Source organism: Oryzias latipes, chromosome 10 (genome assembly GCF_053564925.1).
Source record: "Oryzias latipes strain Hd-rR chromosome 10, Olatipes_Hd-rR_3.1".
In the NCBI taxonomy this organism is placed as follows: domain Eukaryota; kingdom Metazoa; phylum Chordata; class Actinopteri; order Beloniformes; family Adrianichthyidae; genus Oryzias; species Oryzias latipes.
This window is the reverse complement of record NC_136246.1, coordinates 20,197,448-20,220,494: the sequence shown is the minus strand read 5'-3', so window position 1 is coordinate 20,220,494 and position 23,047 is coordinate 20,197,448. Positions and strand designations below refer to the sequence as shown.

The following is a 23,047-nucleotide window of genomic DNA, read 5'->3' as shown; positions in this document are numbered from 1 at the left end:
AAAATGTTGAACAAGTTTTTTTTACCAAAGGGTTCATAATGACTCCAAACAGTTACACTAAACCCTGATCTGCACCTTAAGGACTCAACGTGTCTTTGTTACACTTTAATTGCAAATCACCAAAAACACCTTCATGGAGTAAATGTTCTAAACAGGAACTTATGGATTTGAGAGTCTGCTCTCCCCAAGAGGTAAAACAATGGATTTTAAGTTTTTTCCATAGTGCACATCCAAGCACCCTCTGATGACTTTTTAGAGCTTGTCTCCAGTTTTTCTTTCAAATAAGCTCAGGTTCATGTCTCCACGCTCACATCTGCACTCCTGCAGCTTTGCTCGTCTTCAGCCTCTTATTGAAATAAACCAGACCTGGTTGGATGCATTAAAAGTGTTCAATCATGTTGGAGGAGATTCAGAATTATGTCAGTTTAGAGAGTAGGTAGGCTTTAAATGGCCAAAGCACTAGTTAGGAACTATTAGTTTTGCCTTTCAGTTTGGAAGTTTGACACTAGATTGTCTTATTTTTATTACTATGTAATATTGCATTCAGTGGATCATGCCCAAAGTTTAAGAATAAGAGCTTTCAGATTTTATTAATGAAGATTTCTGAAGTGTGTCACAGCGCCTTGCCCAAGGACAGTTCTACACTTGGGCGAGCAAGGCGGGAACCAAACCTGCGATCTTCCAATCAGAGGTCAACAGCTTTACTTCTGCACCACCCCTAAATCTCTGTTTTACATCTAATTACAGCTAAAAACTAAAAATTTCCAATAAATTGTAAGTTAACCAAGTAAGACACTGAGCGATCAATCGTAATTAAAAACTGCAATCAGTTGTCTGCTCTCTTGTAAATATATTTCAGTCACTCTTATTTGATGGTTGATCCTCGACTTTATTTTTTAAAATTTAAGGGTCAGTTCATTTGACTGCTTGTAGAATAATTGAAAGCAAAGTCAGTGTCATTTTTCACTTCCTCCTTCCTTCTGTAATCAGATGTCAAAGCCCAGACTGCGCTCTCCCGATGACCCTGCACACATCCTCTGTCTCTGAGTCCCGTAATGATTCACAGTCCGTCTGCTGGTGCTTTCCCGTCACTGCTCAAGCTGTTCTGCAGGCCTGCAGAGCAGCTTTTTGGCATCCACCCCACTCTGGATGTATGTTGCGCATGGTGGCTCTCTGCATTTTTTTCTTTTGTTTGCATGAGTAGTTCACATTTTGATGTAAATATTTGAGTTTATCCATTCCTACAGAGGGAGGGCTGTCTTATGAATTTAAATCTGCGTATGTCTAAGATGTGGCTCTGCGACTGAGCTGAGAGGAAGTCGGAGGGAAGGAGCAGCCGGGATAGTTATCCACTTGATGATGCGGAACGCTGTGCAGGAAGGGGAATACAGTGAAGCCTAATCTATCCTCTCTGCTCTGTAAGCCTGCGCAGTAAATGAGAATCTTCACCAACGCTAAGCGGTGAAGACAGACAGATCAGTGGGAATGGGTGTGGGAAGGAGAGAAAGAAAGGAAACAGTGTGTGTAAGAAAACGTGTTTGTGTGTGTTCTGCAGCGCGGACAAAAATCTGCTAACACAATCACATTGTCGGAGCTCGCGTCTCTTTAGGAAATGGGATGTGAGTCAGTTATCCTCGGAATTGACGTAAATCCAATTTTCTGTTCCATCTTGGAACCCTGATGGAAAGAAACCAAAATAAACATTTTCACATAACCTTTCACCTTAGGGTCCAAACCTTGAGTCTTCAGAGTCAAGATTTAGATGGAAGAATGATTAACGTAGGAGGGACAGAATGAAGTAGGAGTGATATGACAATCAGGGCGTGGGAATGGATGGGTGAAAAATATCTAAAAGGAGAGACTAAGAAAATGAAAGACAGTTTTCTTTTTTTTCACCTGCAGCATCTCCGATGCAAATCAGGCAAATCTTGCTCCTGGCTCTTTCTTTCAAAGCTCATTACTGATATATGAAAGACTTGGTGTCATAGAATTCCAGTCGAGCACAAACTGCAATTATTAATTTGTCATCTATGATCAATTTTCAAGCAGTTGGCTCTTCCAATTGGACGTCATTATTAACCACCAAATCAAACTCCCTGATCGGTCAAAGTTCAACATGGTTTAACTTTCAACTTTCGTTTTGTACATGGAGCCCAAAAACGGACCTGAAAATGTGGGTAGTGACACATGAATGCAAGAGTTTTGAACGCAGAAGCCCAAAACGCAAATGTAATGGTCACTTGAATGTGTGTTGTAGCTTTAGAGCCACCTTCTTGGGTTGAAAGTGCTACATAAAAAAAGTTAAACACAATTGAAACATTTCTCTTGTCAAACATGCTTGAACTGAAGGTATGAAAGTATGATATCTCAAAATAATGCAGGTTGTTGTTGACTTATTACCCTGGATTTACTACATACGACCAGAAAACTAAAGAAGTCACTTGATGAGACAACAGAAAAATCAGATTTTGATTTTTGATGTAATTAATAGTTAATGAAGCCAAGTAACAGTTGGGTTTGAGACTAAAATATGTTTTTTAAAAACAGCAAATCCTGATAAATCAGACCAAGAGCCCACCTTCAGTTGGTTTGTTTTTAAATTGCACATTTGGATCAGACCAAACCAAACCTCACTGCTGCAGCCTGTTTGGACTGATAAAAATCAAAAGAAGCAAAAAGACAACCATTTTAATACATGTATAGAGCTACTGTAGTATGCAGTTTTCTCACAACATGGACTCAAAGGGATTTTCTTTTTAAATGCATGGTGCTTGAATCACCCGGAACATGTTATGGTTGGACTAAATCGGATTCCATAAAACAGTCCCTGCCTTATTTGCAGTTTTATCTAGAAAAACTGCTGTTTTCCTCTCAACAAAAATCCATCTTTCATCCATTCATCTTCTAAATCTGATGAATCCCCTTGAGGTTATGGGATGTCTGGAGCCTGTCCCAGCCACTGTTGGGTGAAGGTGGGGTACTCCCTGAACAGGTCGCCAGTCTGTCGCAGGGACGCACAACCACACATGCACGCACGCATGCATGCACCCACACATTAATGTAAGAAAATTAGACTGTTTAGCATCACCACATAGTTATTTGAATCTTTTATGTATTGATTTGTGGACCATGTAGTTCGAAGCATGTGAGAGAGAAAGATACGCACCCCTACAGTAAAATTCTTAGTCAAGGTAGAAAAGCATCTTGTAAGTTAATGCTATTTACCATTTTGGTTTGTCCTTCCAGATTCTCCACAGAGACGCCCTTTAAGCTTTTGTCACATTTTGAACACTTCATGTCATTTAAATGAGGCAGCTGGGGTGAGACTAATATATCAATTTTCTGCGCAGGATTACCTCAAAGCTGCTGAAGAGTTACAGAGAATCAATCTGATGCTGACTGCTGTCAGAACTGAAATGACGATTCACTTTCTAAAGCGTGGTTGCAGCCAATCGAGGTGGTGCTGGTCTGACACCTGATGACTTTTGAGTGGATGACATGAGGCACTCCGCATAATCATGTGATCCGCTCAAAACCATTAGGCAATCTGTCATGGGGATTTCTACAAACATTTTGGTTCTGTGTTAAGCTATAATTAAAATGATCCAAATGTAGCAAAGATGACCAAAGTGCAAAGCAAAATAAAATATCAGCTTCCTCTTCAATGAAAAGAACTGAAAAGTGAAAGCAACAACTCCAAGTGTCTCCTAAAAACAGAAGCTGAGTCACTGGCTTTAAATGAACAGCTGCTGTTGTTTAAACTATGAAACAACTCTCCTTCAATGGGCTCTCTTTGCTTCGCAATTCCCCATAAATGAAATTTTGATAAAGATCCGTCAAAAACTTCAAAGCAAGAGGAGAAACCATAAGATCTGTGCTCTTTTAGAGGGGTTCTTTGTGGGGAAAAGAATGTGTTTTGGGGTGAAGGCCACTAAAAAATAATGGTCAAATGTGGACGTGTGGGAAGATGTCAAGAAGGAGCTTGGAAGGATGAGAGCAGCAGAGAAATAGGAATTAATCAGAAACTGGTCAGTTTTTCTCATCCTAACCTGCATATTGAAAACGCTTTGATTGAGCCGTTTTATACACAAACACACACACCGCTGGTGGAGAAGGGAACAGAGTGTCATGATGGCAGTTTGCCCATCGCTCTACTGAGATCAGCCACAGCTGAACACGCTGAACACTAGCATGTGTGTTATCGAGAGATTTGTTTTAACATTTTTCCTTCCGGCTTGTGCCAATTTACCTGCCTCACCGTTTTACTCTTCCTTGCCCCAGCTGCCATAACTGATTAATCTTCTGTTTTCCGCCCGCATGCTGGAACATTCATGTTTGTAAAATTACCCTGAGGTGGTTTTTCATAACAGTTTTTTTATTCCTGGTCCTACTGTAATTCATACAGACGTTGTCATAGCAACTTCTTTTCTTGACTGAGCTTGAACCCATCAATTTTCAGAAATACACCCCTGTTGTTCATCGTTACACATTTACAATTGAGTACTTTTTTTGTTTTTCTGTCATAATCAATGTACTGTTTCACAAAAATGGGAAGACATAAGAACGGCTGGAAGATTTTAGAGCCACACAGACAACCAGACTAAAAGAATCCTGAATCACAAATCCTGTCTGATATATTTTCAAACATGAATTTTTTATTTATTTTGTGTTGCATACTTGACATCTGCAAATAAATGTAAGTTTGTCTTTTTTTCAAAGAACATTTTTTTTTAAATAAACATGCATATTTTGTGACTTTTCCGCACTTATTTATCATTACCAATCAATTTTCTCTTCATTTTTCTCATTGTAGAATCAATACATACAGAAGCAGATCGTGTATAAACCCCGTAAAGGTTAATCACAAAACACTCATATGGGATTTGCTGTCTGATGCCTATAGAGCAGGGGTCCGCAACCTGCGGCTCCGGAGCCACACTTCCATTCTGGCTGTCTAAGGAAAACGAAAAAGTTTGTAACTTTAAAAAGTAACTGTAAAGTAAAAAGTAGTACAGTATTAAAAAGTAAGGTAATTTTTTTAAATTTATTGACAAACAGTTGAAGGACAGTACATATAAGTCAAACTGAAACACTGACAGATTTTTGTGTCTTCTGTCAGTAAGAAATTGACCTGGCTAGCTATTTAAGTGTTAAAGGTTGCTGACCTCTATAATACAAGTGGACAAGGCGCTGAATCTTTAACGCCATAAGGAACGCTGGGATGTTAAGTCTAGTCACATATTTCTGGTTGGACATTAACTAGGTTAATCCAGAAATCATGAAGCATTTAGGACAAACTAACTTCTTCACAGGCAGACCATAAAAAAATTAAAATAAATAAAAATCACATTCCAAGGTTTAAGAAACGCTCAGAATGCAAAGGCAGGAACAATTACAAGAAGCAGTCTAGAGAAGAACAAACACAAGAACACTACAAGAACTCTAGTGCTGCTGGGAAAAAGCTGAGAAACAATAGATCTAAACAAAAGTGACACTCAGTGACTGACTGTTTGTTAGGTCATTTTTCTGAATAAACACTTTATATCTCACTTTATACTATAAAGAAATTATTTCAGAAAAATAAAACGAAAAAATTCTTACATTAGTAATGTTAGACGTAGCAAAGATTATGATAAAAGCTAGTGATAAATTCAATAAACAAAACTCCATTCTGCAGATGTTTACTGAAAATATGAAAACGACACAGGAGGAAGTATAAGACAAAGTTAGAGGAAAGAGGAAGTAAATTATGCAGTAAGATTTTCCAGTTGTGACGCATTGACTCCACTTCTCTTGTTTAGGTGTTTCTGAGGACTGCGTCTTTATTATGGAGTTAATTCAGTCTCAATAATCAGAAATGCACACAACCGGTTTTACAAATGCACACGCTCCGATTCACAAATGTCATTTTATGCAAACGTGAAAAATAAATTCGGAAATACACACCCTGTGTTTCACAAACACACAGATTGTGTTTCACAAATGCACACTAAATGTTTTACAAATGCACAATAAGTGTTTCTCACAAATGTGCACACTGTGTTTCACAAAAAACATTTTAGAAATTCACAATAAATGTATCAGAAATACACAGTAGGTGCTTCACAAACATGATTTTTAGGTACACATGTGGTGTGAACTCACAGATCATTCGAACTGCAGACTGTGCATTCAAAATCCCGTTCTCGTTTGTGAATCTCCCCGTGTGTGTGAGAGATTTTTCTACGGTGAATATTGAGACTCATCTGACGGAGCGGGTCGACTAATCTCACCATTGGCTAGTGAATCTGTCAATCAAACTCATCGGGAAAGCAGGCGGTTTCGCTTTTAGCCAATCGTATGGCCCCTTACACTTTCTCTACGCTTTCTGCGGGTGGCAAAAGCCCCGCCCATATTTGATTCTGTACCAGTCGGTCGTTAGCGTGTTAGCCTTAGCATGGCTTGTCGGTTTATTGCCTTCGGTTGTCAAAAATGACTGGCTTGTTCAACTTTTCAGTGGACCTGGGAGCAAGGCAACAGTGGTTATATGCAGTTGACATTGAATCCATCGAACTCTGTACTGGTCATGAGATTTAAAATGAATGTTTCACTCTGGATTGTTTGTACGTTATTCTCTTAGCTTTCATGCTAGCGTCATTTCAACACTCAGACACGGTTTGGATCATATGAAGGTGGAGGAGAAAAATCTGCAACTTCCACAGAAGGTTTTGTGGAGAAACTGGCATCACTTTGCTCCGTACCACGCAGTGGGACTACATTACCTCAAGTTCATCTCACTGTCAATCACAGATACCCAATACACCTCCCCTGCTCAGCCCGAAGTCACTTTGCTTGACCTTAATTTTATTTTTTTAATAACTCAAATGTCATTGATTTTATATTGTAACCATATACATATACACCTCTTGGCCAGGTCACCCTTGCAAAAAAGATCCTCATCTCTCTGGGTTTTATAGCTGGTTAAATACTACACAACAAAAGATGGTCATAGAACAACAAAGTGCAAACATTCACCCTTTATTGCAGAGTAAAATTCAGTGAAAACATGGACAGATTAAAACATCAAAATTTAAGCAAATGTGGGATCTCTACTGATTTGAATTTTATTTAAACTGGAACTAATTTTCATAACATCCTTACATACAATGAAGTCCCTTGAACAATACAGCAGTATTTATTTGAACTCTGTCTTCCTCCCCTCAGTCTCTCTTCTTCTGTATGTAATTATGTCGCCTAAATTAAGTTCTAAACACACTGGACAGTAAAGATGTAGGTCCACTCCCAAACGGTCTGAATTCCACAATGGATTGATGTCGTCTTGCAGTTCCAACATTTGTGGACCCAAAAGAGGACTGTCCCATACCAGGACATTGATCCCAGGATGAGGTTCAGTCATGGATCCACTCTCCTCCCATTCAATCTCTGGAACCAGCATACCCTGACAAAAAAAAAAAAAAGATACTGTTTATGAACAGCACTGTTTTTTTTGTGTTTTAGATTATGTAGGAACAGTGACCGACTAATAATAACTTATATTGTTGCTTGCAGGCAGACCTCATATCTCCATAACTGTTTATAATTTGCAAATAAGTGAACCTTAACAAAGTAGTGACATTAGTACATCTGATGGCTCATAAGGCCATGCATTGTGATGCATTTTGAACTTGCAGATGTGCTATTCTTCCTACAAACAAACAATTTAGGGAAATTGTTTGCACCACACAACAATAATCCTTTTCATTCATTTTCGATGAAAATTCACTGTAGTCATTATGATTTCATGATACTCGTCTTGATACTTTCCACTTTAGTCAAACTGCACACAAATCAGTTGTCCAGTACAGTGAGATTAAATAAAGCATTTACCCGGGGATCAGAAACAGGGTTCTGGGTCAAGCCCAACTGCCACAGCTGATTTGGTGTCATGCTTTGCTCCGTCCTGATTGGATGGCTGTCCCACGCGTCACTAAAGACATCCAAACTGGCCTGAATGCGTGGTAGAAAAATGTAATGGCAGCAGAATACGTGATGTGACTGATATTGAGCAAGTCTTGGTCCTCAGGAGAGAGCAGGATGTTGTAATATAAACCAGTAACACCCATGAAGACATCACACCAGAGGAGCTCAATCCTGTATTTGGAAAAAAGCAAAAAGAAATATTATATTGTCAGATTTATTTTTAATACATCATTCACTTTTATGTATCAGGGCTCCAGACTAACTTTTTTCACTAGGAGCATAGTGGCCCCTAACTGAAAATTTTAGGGGCACAACCAGAAAATTTAGGGGCGCATACCGTAAATCAACATTCTAACCAAATCTACTAATTTCCACTGTATTACAAATAAATACTTTAATAATAGATGCAGAAATTACAATGTGCTGTTTCTAATTCAGTGTCATATTTTATTCTGCACTTTTGAAGATGCAACATGAAGGTAAACTGACAGCACCATCGCTGTCACGACAGTACAACTAAGTAAAAATAGTAAAAAAAAATACCATACATATAGAATAAAAAAAAGTTTTTAGTAACAAGTGATTACCGTAGTAACCTTTCGTAATTTCACAGTTTCAAACAATACTTAAATGTATGTAAATATTAGAGGATGGAAATTCATGTTGGTGACACCAAATAGGTTCAGCCAAGATGCACAATAAGCGTGTTTGAGATCACCCAGATGGACGTAACGCTGCACAGATCACCTGGTGTGTGACGTATATTTTTGTTTTTGCTCCAACATCACCTGTCAATCAAAACAAAAATATCACAAGAAAGGGGTGAGAGCAAGACACCAATCAGAGCGAACGCAGCTGGAAATTTAGTATTGAATTGACTAAAAGCTGCCCTACAGACTACAAAACAATGCATTATGGGACCTGCGTCCTGATGGGTTTTTTGTAGTTCACTGATCAATTAAAATAATTTAAAATACCAACTGATTAAAAAAAGGCGACATCCATTACAAAACATTAAAATAATTATAAAACATGTAATATCACAGCTCATACTTAGGGGGAGAGGCATATTAAAACGAAATTGAATGTTAAGGACAACTCCTAATTCCTGGTCTCTTTCAGTCTCGCTGCAGCTTCGATTTCATTCGAGTTTGAGACCCCTGCTGTACACTGTCACTGGTACACTAGCTGCAGGTCAGAAGAACGAATCAATAGTTCGCTTACCCATAGCTCAGACGCACATATCAGGTTGTGATGATATTTGTCTCCGTTTCCTTCCCACAGATGTTTACGCGCGCTCGATTGTCTCTAGGCCCCGCCCCTCCACATATTTTAGCCACTTGCAGTGACTTTCCCTATTCTTCTCACACGCATTGGCCGCCTCAGGCATCACTCAATGAAACGCGAGTGTGTGCTCGCGTGTGCTCCAGTCTCATGAGTATCCGCGCGAGTGTGTGTGTCTGCCTGCGTGCGTGTGCGCTCGCGTCTCATTGATGATTTCATCTCTCATTTCATCGATCATTGACGTGCTCCTTTCATGTTTAATGTATAAAAAATACGGAGGGTGGAGGAGGCAAATTTACTGGTAGCACATGTGCGACTGGGTGTAAAATTCAGTTGCACACTCTCAAATTTTGGTCGCAAAATGCGACCAAATGGACGCAGTCTGGAGCCCTGTGTATATATTAAAGCTTCTAAAACTAGGTTCAACTCACCGTTGATTGTGTGTACACTTTTCCCACAATGAAGCCGTTTGTGTCAGTTGTACGTACTGTGAGCATTAACTCGGCTATGCCCACATTTTCTCCTCCGTGATCTCCTCTCACCCTGACAATAACATGAAAATCATGTCTCAAACACATAATTACAAATGCATCGGCAATACGGTACACATCAGTTTAAAATGTAATGTTCTTATGTATGCAGCGTGGTGCAGCGGTAGGGCGGTCGTCCCATGATCGTAAGGTTGCAGGTTCGATTCCCGCCTTGCACGCCCATGAGTCGAAGTGTCCTTGGGCAAGACACTGAACCCCACTTTGCCTCTGGTGGTAGGCGGGCACCTGTGTTTGGCAGCGGAGCAACCACCAGTGTGTGACTGTGTGTGTGAATGTGTGTGTGACTGGGTGAATGGGTCTGTGACTGTAAAGTGCTTTGTCCTTGTAGGAAGAAAGGCGCTATATAAGTATACGCCATTTACCATTTACCATCTGATGCCAATAAGTAGAATTTCTAGGTTAGATAAATTGCAGGAGTGGGTTACATGTATCACTGGGGAAAAAAATGAGGTGAGAGAGACTGTTAAGGGGGGGTAAAATGTTATTCATGAGGGGAAAGTTTTAGAGTTGCCTTTGTTTATGGAGAGGAGTCTAAAAAAAGTAATTTTATTTTTGTACAAATAACCAAGTACTTATCCTGCCTGATATGTGAATAAAATATTTCTTTATGAATAACATGAATACCTCAGAGGAAAGCCATAAACGTTCACAGCGTCACTGAAGAAGGCCAAGTGGGTGTCTGCACAGTTGTTGTCTGCCATCTTCTCAGGTACAAGATCTATGGAATACAAGTACAAATACTTTCAACTGACAGATATTTACAGGGGCAAGAATGCTAAATTCCCAATTGACAGGTAAAACAGTAATACAATAGGATGATAAAATATGAAATAGAATAGAATAGAAAGGTATTTAATAATCCCTGAGGAAAATTTTTTTAAATGGCCATCTTAAAAAAACACATAAACACACATGCATTACAAATAGAAATATCACAAAATAAAAAGATTGATAAAAAAAAGGTAAATAATTGGAAAATCAGTGTGTAAAATTAAAAGAAATTACTTGTAAGATGCCCTGCCAGAGAGTTGTATTGCCTGATGGCACGAGGAACAAAAGATTGTCACGCTGTCACGCTTCAGTAATTCCTAGAGAATAAATAAAAACACAACAAACATGGATTAGATAATTTAGCTGTCTGATCTTAAATTACATAATTTTCAAATATATGAAAGGGGAATTTTTTTAAAACACTCTTGCTATGATTACTTGAGCTTGTAGTAAAGAACACCTTTAAAAAAAATCAGAGACAAGACACTGATCACAGGAAGCCTGTGTGTAATACTTACAGTAACTTCTACTCTAATCACTGTTGACAGCTGATTTCTCCCATCCACCCTTTCTGTGACTACTTATCGACTACAAAACAGCCTAAAAACATAATGTTTGGGATTCTTGTCATTATGTCATTGGAAGTAAAGATACGGGGAATTTAGTGGCTGTCACTCTGACACAATCTCACAGGGCTGGTCATCACAATGAATACGGGTTCTAACGTTAGAAACTTAATGATGCTTCTTTCATTCAACAGTGGATTCATATATGTTATATTTAAAAAATGCCGTTTTCATGAATGTCATATGAATTAACTTTGTTGCACAGTCCACCCCGTCTTAAAGTCTGGGTTGTGAAAATGCTGTGTCTAACTTTAACCCGGCGGATCGCGTTTACATAAAGGCAGCACATTGAACCACTAGCTAGTTAGCATAGCATAGCATCAGTGTTTAAACAAATCGCCGTCTCCAAATCAATACTTTTTATTAAACTTTCTTTGCTGCTGTAAATCCGGCATGCTTTTCCCCTTAGTTCTATCTGAATCATGTTAAGAACCTACAGATCATTGGCTATAGACGCTAGCTTGAACCGACACCGGCTTGAACTTCACTCACACTCACAGGCAGACACAACTTGCACAGGCTAAGCAAAACAAAGCTAAGCTAATTTGCGGTGGGGGTACTCTGCAAACGACTCGGCTGCAGTGTTCATAAAGCATTCACACATGTCACTTGGCAAAGGAGAACGCTTCAACTTAGTATTCAATAACATTACAGGACGTACAACGAGGGAATGATCAAATAAATGCATTACTTACGGGCTGAGACTGATCCCGTTCAGAAGACCTCTCCGCCATGTTTGCCGCCCGCGTCCTCCCAACTGCTGTGCTGAACAGCTCCCTCCCTCGTCACTTTGAAAGTGAGGAGTGTAAGGGGCCATTCGATTGGCTAAAAGCGAACCCGCCTGCTTTCCCGATGAGTTTGATTGACAGATTCACTAGCCAATGGTGAGATTAGTCGACCCGCTCCGTCAGATGAGTCTCAATATTCACCGTAGAAAAATCTCTCACACACACGGGGAGATTCACAAACGAGAACGGGATTTTGAATGCACAGTCTGCAGTTCGAATGATCTGTGAGTTCACACCACATGTGTACCTAAAAATCATGTTTGTGAAGCACTTACTGTGTATTTCTGATACATTTATTGTGAATTTCTAAAATGTTTTTGTGAAAAACAGTGTGCACATTTGTGAGAAACACTTATTGTGCATTTGTAAAACATTTAGTGTGCATGTGTGAAACACAATCTGTGTGTTTGTGAAACACAGGGTGTGTATTTCCGAATTTATTTTTCACGTTTGCATAAAATGACATTTGTGAATCGGAGCGTGTGCATTTGTAAAACCGGTTGTGTGCATTTCTGATTATTGAGACTGAATTAACTCCATACTTTTAATATGCAAATCCTTTTGGTTTATATTTTCTCTGCAACTGTAAGCACTTTTTGAGGCCAATATTTATTTGGCATCTTTGAATTTTGGTATTTTGGACTGCTTTAAACAGACAAAGTATCTTAAAAATGTTGCTACTCAAGCTCAAACTTAAATGTGTTGCTTTAAGTCTTACTAGTTAGTATGTTTTTTTTTTAAAGAAGCCTATGGGTTCTAATATTTATCATATTTGCTTGAGAAAACATAAAACCCAATTCCAGTGTGCTCTGTTTTCTTTGTGTGGTCTGACTATTTAATTCGGTAAAATATGACTAATTTATCCCACTAAATACACTACAGTCAGCTGCTAAACTCCCTCATGAGCATAATTTTTCACTTTTTTGAAATAAATGTGAGTCGATGATGAGGATTGGCGTCCTTAAATAAACCTGTTTGTGTGTTTTTTGTCTTTTCTTCTGTAGCCAAAGAGCGGAAATTCTTAAGAAAGAGGTCTCCCTCAAATGGAGCACTTTACAGTAAGTTGACCACAGATCAGTGACAGGGAGATGGCCTAAAGGAAGGTAACGACAGACAATACAAAAGTAGGTCACAGTATTTTCAGCCTTTTATTCATCCATGAATGTCATCCATCTCCATTCTTCCGTTTTCCTTTTCTTTTTTCTAGCTTCACTATTCTAATGCAATTTCTTTCTCCGGCACTTCTTTCTTTAATATTTCTCCCCTATTCACTCCTACCTTCCTGTCCTCTCAATCTCAGAAAATCTCTTTAACAGAGTGAAGCTCTCTCCGTCTCATCCTCCAGGCATCTATTTGGTGAACCTAATGGATGGTGGAGAAATGACATTTGGGCGGTGGGGGGAGGAAGGGGCATGGAGGAGGGGGAATAAGGAGGAATGATGGGGAGGTGGTGGTGGTGGTGGTGGGGGGGTTCTGTCTTGGGTTTCTCTTTCGTCTGTAAAAAAAGAAAAAAAGGAAAAAACAGCAGAGAAGCGAAATCCGCAGAAATGCTTTGTTCAAACAGCAAATATTTATTTACGGTAAAACTATGAAGTACTGATTTAAAAATAGAGAAATACAAAAATAAATAACCATTTTGCTAATGTTCATACTGTTTTTAACTCATATCTCTGAGTTCTATATAGAAACATGTTTATTTCGTGCATCTTAAATTATATATTTTACCTCTGTTTTAAAAATCGACCTTTAACCAAAAATTCAACCAGTGTGATAAATAACTGGTACAGAACAGTGCAGGTAAAGATTTCCAGATTCCTTGTATTTCTTGCGAGATAATCAATTTTAAATTAAACAAACAAGTAAATACAAATGAATGGCACATCCATTCACAAATTCAATCACGTTTTTGCAAAATTCAAAGTGTTTCCACACATTGGACTGTAGTGATGGCTTGATAATCTTTTGCTGCAGTCACATGTGTGTTGTCAAATGTGATGCATAAACTACTATGTCTCAATCCTAATGGTATTTTCCAATATCTATTTACCTCCTTTATTTCATTTTCCTTCTGGTGGTTATAGGTTGGCGCCAGTGTTCGGCAGCGGTGAATGTGAGTGTGGATGGGTGAATGGGACTGTGACTATAAGGCACTTTGGGCCTTCTAAGAAGGTAGTAAACTGCTTAAAAGGTATACCCCATTTACCAATTTCATAATTTTATTCTAAATGAAGACATAGTTTCTTCATTGACTGGTTAGTGTTGAATCCACAGCACTGCAGCACCCAAAAATATGTCACTTTTGTTTCATACAACACAGAAGAAGTCTTGTTCACTCAATCATATCCACTCTAGCTTCAGTGTTGCTTCTTAACCACCTCACACCCTACAGTGTCTGTGTGACTAAACCCCCCACATCCCATTCCTAAAATGGAATCCAAACCAGAAGATCCAAATATTGCAATTCCTCAAATGACCTCTGTGTGCCGATTTCAGAATGGAGCAACTAGCATTTATACAGATCCAATGGTACATCTGGCCCTTAATTGTTGCCAAATTGTGCTTGTGTGATAGCAACGTAATTTTTAATTTTAATTTTCATTTAAGTGGCAACTTCCAATGAAAAGTAGATGCAAAAGCACATTTTAGGATTTTGTGGTCAAGCATAGCTATGATCAAAATGCATGGCCATTGAACACACACTCAAAACAGGTCAAACCTTGCCCTATCAGTGACTTGGATTTGGCAGTGATGTATGGATGGCGTCCCCTTTAATTCACAGATGTGCCAATCGCTTGCAAATTGATCATGTGATTAAAGGCTTCAGAAACTGACAGTTCTGATGGGTAATTGAGGCAATGGTTAAGGTGGTAAATGTATTTTATGTGATGATGAGGACAACCCAAAACAATCCAAACACAGGAGGAAACGTAAACAATAATTGGATCAAGTTTCCAAAAGTAAGAGGGAAGAGGAAGTCCAATAACCACCAAAAACTCTGCTGTCAGCTCAGTGCCTAAAAGCATAAGACAGAATTAATGCTTCAGAGTTGAAATGACATGTCTAAAAATATGGAGTTCTGCTTACTGCGAGAGCAGACAGGAGAGTCTTAGTGGGATGGAGATGCCTCAGAAGCTGTCCTCAGGGGGAGTGGGAGGGTTCGCAGGCAGCCAAAGAAATTAATCCACAAACAGGTAAAGTTCCAAGGAAAATAGAATCCTCTTAACTCCCTTCAGTTATAAGCAGCACCATTAATTCAAAAAGAAATCCACAAACTCAATATAACAAAACATATCCAATAAAAAAGAAATTCCAATCTGTGGCTAAACGGTAATGAAATCCTGGTATCCAATCACAATAACAGCAAGTCTGATGAAGACACCAGAACAAACTGGCACCGCAGAGAGCAGACGAAGAGGCGTAGGTGTGGAGATGAACAGGTGAGACTGATGAGACATGATTTCAGGAAGCAGGGAAAAAAGAAAGAAAGTTATGTGACCCAGCTGGCTGAAAGCAGGACTTTACAATCCATCTATTGGTCTATGTTTAGACTGTATTTCCATTAAGATGACAATCCAGGTGTTTTTATTGAAAGTGTACCAAAAAAACCAAAAACTTCAAAGAATCTGACAAAAGAGATGATTGCTCCGGGAAGCCATTGTAATTGGAGTTTGAACCGAGTCTCCGGTGAACACGGTGCAATAGTTCTAAAGATAGCAAATGTCTGTGCCTGCAGGGCTGAAAGATGTAGGTGTGCACAGTCACACAGAAGCAGACAGTCCTGCATGTGATCATTAGCTCTCCCTCTGGGAGAGACGGTTGTGTAAAACAGACAGTCACCATGCCGCTGGCTATTTTTTTTGTATTATTTTAACACATCTTCATCTTCACTTCACTGCTCCTCTTCAGTTTGATCACCCCTCCTCCTCCTCCTCCAGACACATGGAAGTGGAATGGAAATAAGGCAGACAGTGAAGAAGTGAGACATTCTGGGTTCATGATCACCTAGTCACACAGGTGTTGTCCTCGATATTGCATGAGCACACATGACCATAACCACAGGTTTGTCAAATTGGAAAGTTTAAGGTACGTCTAAGGTTGGCTTGTTCAAACCATCTTGTGGAACTGTCTTTCAAATGTGATTGCTGTGGAGGGGGTAAGGGGGAATCCTAGATTTCCTGGGTGGATTTTCCCTCAGGGAATCCATTTTCCTAAAGGTTACATTAGCACAGCAAAGGCTTCTGACACTCAGTATCAAATCACAACCAAGACTGTTCAAAGGTGCAACACAAAAGGCAAAAAAACATCTAACCCAGCTTTATTATACATGATTGTAATAATTCCGTACAGTCCAAAAAGGTTTTTCGACTCTGTCAAATCATTATTTTATTAAACCAGATTGTCTCAATGGTTTACACAATCAGATTACACCGAAGAGTTTCAGTACAATCCCTGTACTCAACATGTCTTGAAGTTGAGTAACAGCAACTGGACTGAAATTCTTCCTGAAAACTTTTCGCCGATTATCCAAGTGATTCTTTTTGACTGATTTAACTGATTTTCATTTGTTCAGAAGACTTGCAGTTGAGTCATGGCGGATGCACCGTAACTTAAAGTCTTCTTTCTTGAAACGTTTCAACACTTATCCAAGTGGACTTTATCACTTCAAAGAAAGAATGCCATGAGGTTTATGAAAACTTACCAAAAATAAATCTTTTTCTAGGATTCACTCCGATGAAAGTTGTATTTTTGGTGTTTTCAGCATGTTCTTGAAGCCTTTTTAACATCTTGTAGCCTCTTCTCATAATGGAAGACAAATATAAAGAAAGTTAAGGTAAATCAAGAAATTCCTGCTGCTCTGCATAAACTATCTTTTTTTACTTGATCAAAAATGAACTATCTCGTCAGTGATCGTCACTAAGCCATATTGTCACTCATCTAAATGTAACATGTCTTGAGATGTATTACCTCTTCAGGGATTATAAGGAACCAGAAGTAATACAGAAGTTATGAACACACTAAAATACTGGGATGTTGACATAATAAATAAGGGATTGTATTGGATGGATTTGAAAGCCAGTTTTTCAGCTTCTCTGCTGATGTCATCTCAGGAATTTATGACATCACCGAAACCTGACCTTTCCCAGCACTATAGGTGGAGCGAGGTCTCACAGTCATTTTGGACACTCCCAGTCTGTGAACAGGAAGATTTGATCATCACAAGTAAATCAAACGACTACACCCAACATTTTGTTGTAGACACAAAGAAAATGCTATTAAAAGTTATCAAAATTACCTGCAGGGCATCTGTTACACACATATATCCAAACACATGGACACGAAAAGATGTTATAAATAAAGGCTAAATTCACATTTTACAGCGAATTGGGTTTGGCTTGCTTGTTTTTAACCCACCTGGTGGTTTTCTGGTTAACAGATCTAGTTTCATTCACTTTCATTTTTCAACCAGCCTCATACATGAAGGTTAGTGATGCCGCTTGGATCCCAGTGGTGCAGTTGACCTTATAGATAGTAAGGAAATTCAGATTTCCTGCAATAGCTTATGGGAGATGTTTTTCATCTTTGTAATTTGTAATTATTTGTGGTTTGCCAAGGTGTGTCACTTCCAATTACTGCTCGTTTTTCCCTCCGTCTTATCATTTCAGGGAATTATTTTACAATTCCCAAGTTATTCAGCTTCAGTTGTGATAGCGGATGGTCTTCCTGACCCAACCACCTGCATTCACCCTTACTTGGACAGGCACTAGAAAGGGTTCCCATTTGATTTTTAATGAACTCAGTTCAGAATGCAAACTAAAACATGAATTGACAAAATGCAAAACCTGAACTTAAATGGTGCAAAACAAAAGCAAAAAAGAGACAAGTACACAACCCGAGACTTATAAACAGCAAACCGTGGCCTTCAACAGCTAGTAAAACGCAGATGTGGTCAAACACAAACCTGATGCAATTTTTGCACAATGGGAAAGCAGGAACAAAAATTAAACAAGAATTATTTTTAAAATTTCCCTAATTTACATAGCTAAAATCAGTACTTTTGCACTAGCGTCATGCAAATGGAGTTAAACATGTCTGCCAGTTTCTCAGGATGTCTACAGGTATACAGACGTTAAATTTGAGGATTTTTAAGACCTTTATAAGAACAATTCAAAACTGTATTTACAAAGAAAATGAACCAAACAGCCAGAGCCAGCTGTTCCTTGCTCAACACATGCGATTCAAACATTGTGCCAAGTTTAAATGTCTTTCAGCAAATCATGCAGTTCGCTTAATCAAGACTGGCTTTAACACGAGTAATCCCTATTTTCAAGTATTTTCTCCATGAATTTTATACTTTTCCATTTTCCCGCACCTATGAGCATGAGCTACGTTAGCTATCTGAGGTTGAACGATTCATGACCTCACAACGAAATGTATCCTAGAAATGTTTTTTAGTCACCAGATGTCACATCACGTTGACGATAAAAAAGGTAAGACCCACTCACCAGAATTTAAAGCAATTGAATGCTTTTTGAGGGCTTTGAGACCTTTTAAGGATCCACAGCCACCCTGGTTTCTGTCTAAAGTGGCATTAACATTGAGACTGCAAAACTTCCTCATAACTTAAAAACAAGTTTTTTTTAGGTAGAACTTCTTAACCTCGAATCCACTCCTATAACTATAAGCATTGCAGTGGCAGACAGTAATGCACAAACATGCAAAACGCCAATGCAGAAGGACTTTGAAAATCAAACAAAATGGTTGTCACACCAAAAAAACCTAGACCCAATGCTAAGATGGAAAATGTATGCAATAATGTGTCAATGGAGACATGACCACTGCAGCAAAGTACAGAACTTTTTTTTTGTAAGGACCTTTGTGTTCCAGCTGTGTTCTAGAGCACTGGAGTTCAAGTACAATCCAACTTTGATAACATTTGATCCTCACATTTGTTTTTCCCATCATCCTGATGTTTACCTTCCCAGACCAAATCAGCTGTTTCCCACAGCAACAGCAGACAGTGAATACAGTTTTCCGTGGGTTTGGTGCAAGCTGGACACGTTTCAGAAAGTGTGTATTCAGACAAACACACGTAGGTGTCTGAGAGCCAACGTTGTCCTGCTGAACAGACAATCTATCAGGCCTCTGTTTGCCAGATTCCCAGCAAGAACCTTGGCCATTTTCCTGTTTCTCACAATAGTGTGGAAATGTTGACTCTTTGCAACACTCTGATGAGACACTGTCACTCTTTGAAGCTCTGGAAGAATGGCACAGTTGTTATGTACAGTGCCTGCTACAGTAAAAAGCAAGCCTCCACATGGGAAGTGAATCATGCTTCGGAGAGATATAGTTGTATTATTTTCCATATGTGGCTAATTTTATAAGACAAAACTTATTAAAAAAAACTGTGTCTTTATGGATTCTTCAATTCCTAAATCTGGTTTTGCTATAATGATTGTGGTTTGTTTTCGCTGTAAAGCCTATAGACCATTAAAAAAGAAATTCAAGCCACTTTAACACCTTCACACTCTCCAATAATCTTTGTATTTTTTGCCCACTTATTCAAACTCCCACCTTTAGTATTATATTCACATGGACCTGCCCTTTAATAAGCTAAATGTTCTGCTACTATCTGTGTGAATTTTCATTCATCCAGGTAGATACCATCAAGGTTGGCAGAAGCAGTCGACTGGACTTGGTTTATCTTAAGAGTTGAGAAAGCCTCTCAGAGAAAAGGTAAAACATCTTTTAAAATCAAAAATAAACCAAGGCCAATAGACTCCTGTTTACCAACTACTGTATTTTCTGCACTATAAGCCGCACTTTCAATGAATGGTCTACTTTTGAACTCTAGTAAAACGCAACATACTATAAGGCGCATTAAACGAGTCAAGAGCAGAGATAAGTCTGTCAGTCAGTGAGGCTTTGTTAACTTTGTTCACAATAACTCTACAACATGTTTGTGACATACATGTTTATTCACAACACCTGTAACTCCCAACCTTTTTGTTAACTCGTAAAAAAACAGTCTACTTCTTTTTCTTCTCCTTTCGGTTTCGCTGCAGTGATTCAGCTTCATAGGTCTGATTCGCGTATTTGATTTGGCAAAGATTTTAGGTCGGATGCCCTTCCTCTATTTATCCAGGCTTGGGACTGGCACAGAGAGACCCTGACTTGGGCCCCCTTGTGGAGGAATTCGTAAAAAACAGACTGATACCGCTAAAAGAATCATTATTGTGACTCCTAACCTTGTTAGTAACACATAAAAAAGCACACTCCCACACAGCTACACATTAGCTGCATAAGCGAATTTACAACACCGTTAACTCGTTTGCAAATACATGAAAAAGCACAGACTGATTTAGCTAAAACAAGTGTTACCATGACTACGCTAATTCCAAACCTTGTTAGTAACACTTTAAAAAAAACACGTTAGCGTATTCACAATAACATTGACATTGTTTGGAAACACACAAAAACAGACTGACATTTTGACAGAGTAGCTCTCTAAATCGCTTTGACATCAGTAAACACAACCAGCATTAATTCTGGCGTTTTTGAAAAAAATGTAGGTGTACCTTATAGTGCAGAAAAGGCAGGGCTTTGATAGTTTAGACACCGTTTGCTCAAAAAAACCTTGACACATTATGGAACCAACATCAAGCTCTGATTTACTAGAGAAGTTTTGAATAAGTCCTCAAGTTAGCCCCATGTTTCTGTATTGACCAATGAGAAGGCAGTTTTGTTTCTGTTAGCATATGGACATCCCCCAACATCTCCCAGTTTTAATCTAAACTAATTTGTTTGGAGACTCCAAAAGGATCACTTTTGGATGATGTTTGATGAATATATACAATAGTTTTCTTTGTGCAATTGTCAAAATAGAAACAACAGTTCTTGCTTGAGCCTTTTTTTACTTCCTGTCCACAGGTTTAAAGTTGGTATTTAACATCTATATACAAGTTGCACAAAAAATATTTCAGACACCAAGTTTCAGCATTTATGCAAAAAGGTACGCATCAGATTTATGCCTTTCATTGACATTTGACTTTAAAAAGGCTTTACCATTTAGTCTGACTATCGATAACAGATACATTTGAGGGCACCACACACCAAGGTTGTTGCCACCTACTGCTGCTGTTCTTTATATTCTAAAATAATCTGTTTCCATGGTAACCCTGTCAGTTTAGCGATTTGCTCAATTCAAAACCTTTTTTAATTAATGGGTTGATAATAACGTGACACATCAGCTCCGGGACACATGAGGTGATGAAGAGTCAGTGGTGGTTCGCAGCGGAGGCGTGAACAGAACTCAAGAGGAGTTGGTTTTAGTCAGGATCGGTGTCAAAGGATGCGACGTAATTAACTTCAGTCTGCTTTCAGAGAAACAAACCACCTACGTGTAAAGCTGTGACGCACATGACACAGAAATAAATATCCTGAAGGTGGCGTTAAGACAAAAAAACAAGCCAGGTTCTTAAGTGTTGATATTAAACCAAGTGTCTTGTTGCCCAGAGATCGCAACACATTTATTCGACATAATCTGAGTTTGATACACTCAGGTTGGTGTCAGTAAAATAATTGACAGCAGAGACTACAATCACAACAGATTTTTTAACAGTTAACTGAATATGGGATCAATGATCCAATTGTCAAATGGTAGGACTCAATATGCAGGAGACCAGGCTTGGTGGCAAAAGCTAAAAGGCTTCATAAACTTAAACATGACAAAAACCCATACAGAACCAAAATAAAGGTGACAAAGCAGACGACCCAACATAAAACTAAAAGAAAACAACATTACAAAATTCCTAAAAGTCCAAACCAAAGTGCACATTCATCAAAACAACTTTAGATTTCAAACAAAGCACCCACCTAAAGCATTTTAACAAAAAAAAAAAGATCACTTTGGCCCCACATTTTACATTTGTTCAAGAGTTTTCAAATCATACCTACATTTGACGTCTCTTGAAATAAAAAAGCCATTTTCTTTTGTTTTGCAGGGGACACATAACTATATCATAACTATGATACACCTTGAGGGAGAAACTTGAAAATGAAGAAACATTTTGTCCAAAATTGTCCTCTCCACTTTGTTTTTCTGTTGTTTGATGCAAGTTTTCATGAAAAGTAGTTTTTTCAGTACTTCATAAAGCTCATACATGTTGAATAAATTAAAAACATTTATAATAATGCTGCACAATGTCTGCCAGGTAAACCATAGAAACTGACCCAAATTTAAGTTTAGTCTGATGCAAAAAGAACAGCTCATTGAGCTTAAAGCAACGATTAAATCCTCTAAGATGAAAGCTTTTACTTTCTTTACTCATTTTTTTAGTTCTGATCCAAAGGGGAAATTTCTACAAACCTCCAAAACTATGGAAGCTTTTCTATTCTGAACATTATTTCATATGAATTAAGTCATAAGGAGCTGTGCAATCTGTTCTTCCTTTAGAGCATATGTATGCGCTCACTCTTGAATCAGCACCTGAGGAAAAAAAAGAGCTGCAGTAAAGGTTTTTTATTGAACAATTGAGAATGACAGAACTTAGCCTTATGCGCAATGAATAATAAAAAAAAACAATTGGCTTTCGCAGTGACAAATACAAAGCAACAGATAATGGAGAAACAAAATAATCACAAACTTAGTGATGTGAAACTTTTTTAGGGTTTATCTTCTTGTTCTTTTCTTTTCTTCGGCTTTTCCCTTCAGGGGTTGCCACAGCGAATTCGCTTCCTCCATCTAACCCGTCTTCTGGATCCTCCACTCTAAGACCAGCTACCTTTATGTCTTTGTTCAATGCAACCATGAACATCCTGTTTTTAAATGGGTTTTAATGGATATAAAAGAAAAAAATAAATTTAAATAAAACTAAGATTCAAGAAAAGCAAAACAATATCAATATAACATGCTTAAGAGATAAACTATTTACAAAGTTTAATATGCACATATATAAATATATTTTTCCCATAAATCTGAGGTCACATCTGTTGATATACTGTCTCTATTTTCCATTTGTGCTTCGAGATATTTTAACAATTTCATGTACATTTCCAGTTCAACCAAAAT

General features: G+C 38.4%; 1 long non-coding RNA gene across 2 annotated transcripts; it reads right to left on the bottom strand.

Annotated features, from left to right (window-relative positions):
- Positions 1-7,001: 7,001 nt before the first annotated feature.
- On the bottom strand, positions 7,002-12,014 carry LOC144994891 (uncharacterized). 2 transcript variants are annotated; one of them, XR_013658573.1, is made up of 6 exons: positions 11,887-12,014; positions 10,800-10,882; positions 10,419-10,512; positions 9,675-9,786; positions 7,867-8,130; positions 7,002-7,438 (listed from the first exon to the last, which is right to left on the bottom strand). It is a non-coding gene; the product is annotated as an uncharacterized LOC144994891 (long non-coding RNA). The 2 variants fall into 2 exon arrangements; XR_013658574.1 differs by having other exon boundaries at positions 10,419-10,495.
- Positions 12,015-23,047: the final 11,033 nt, after the last annotated feature.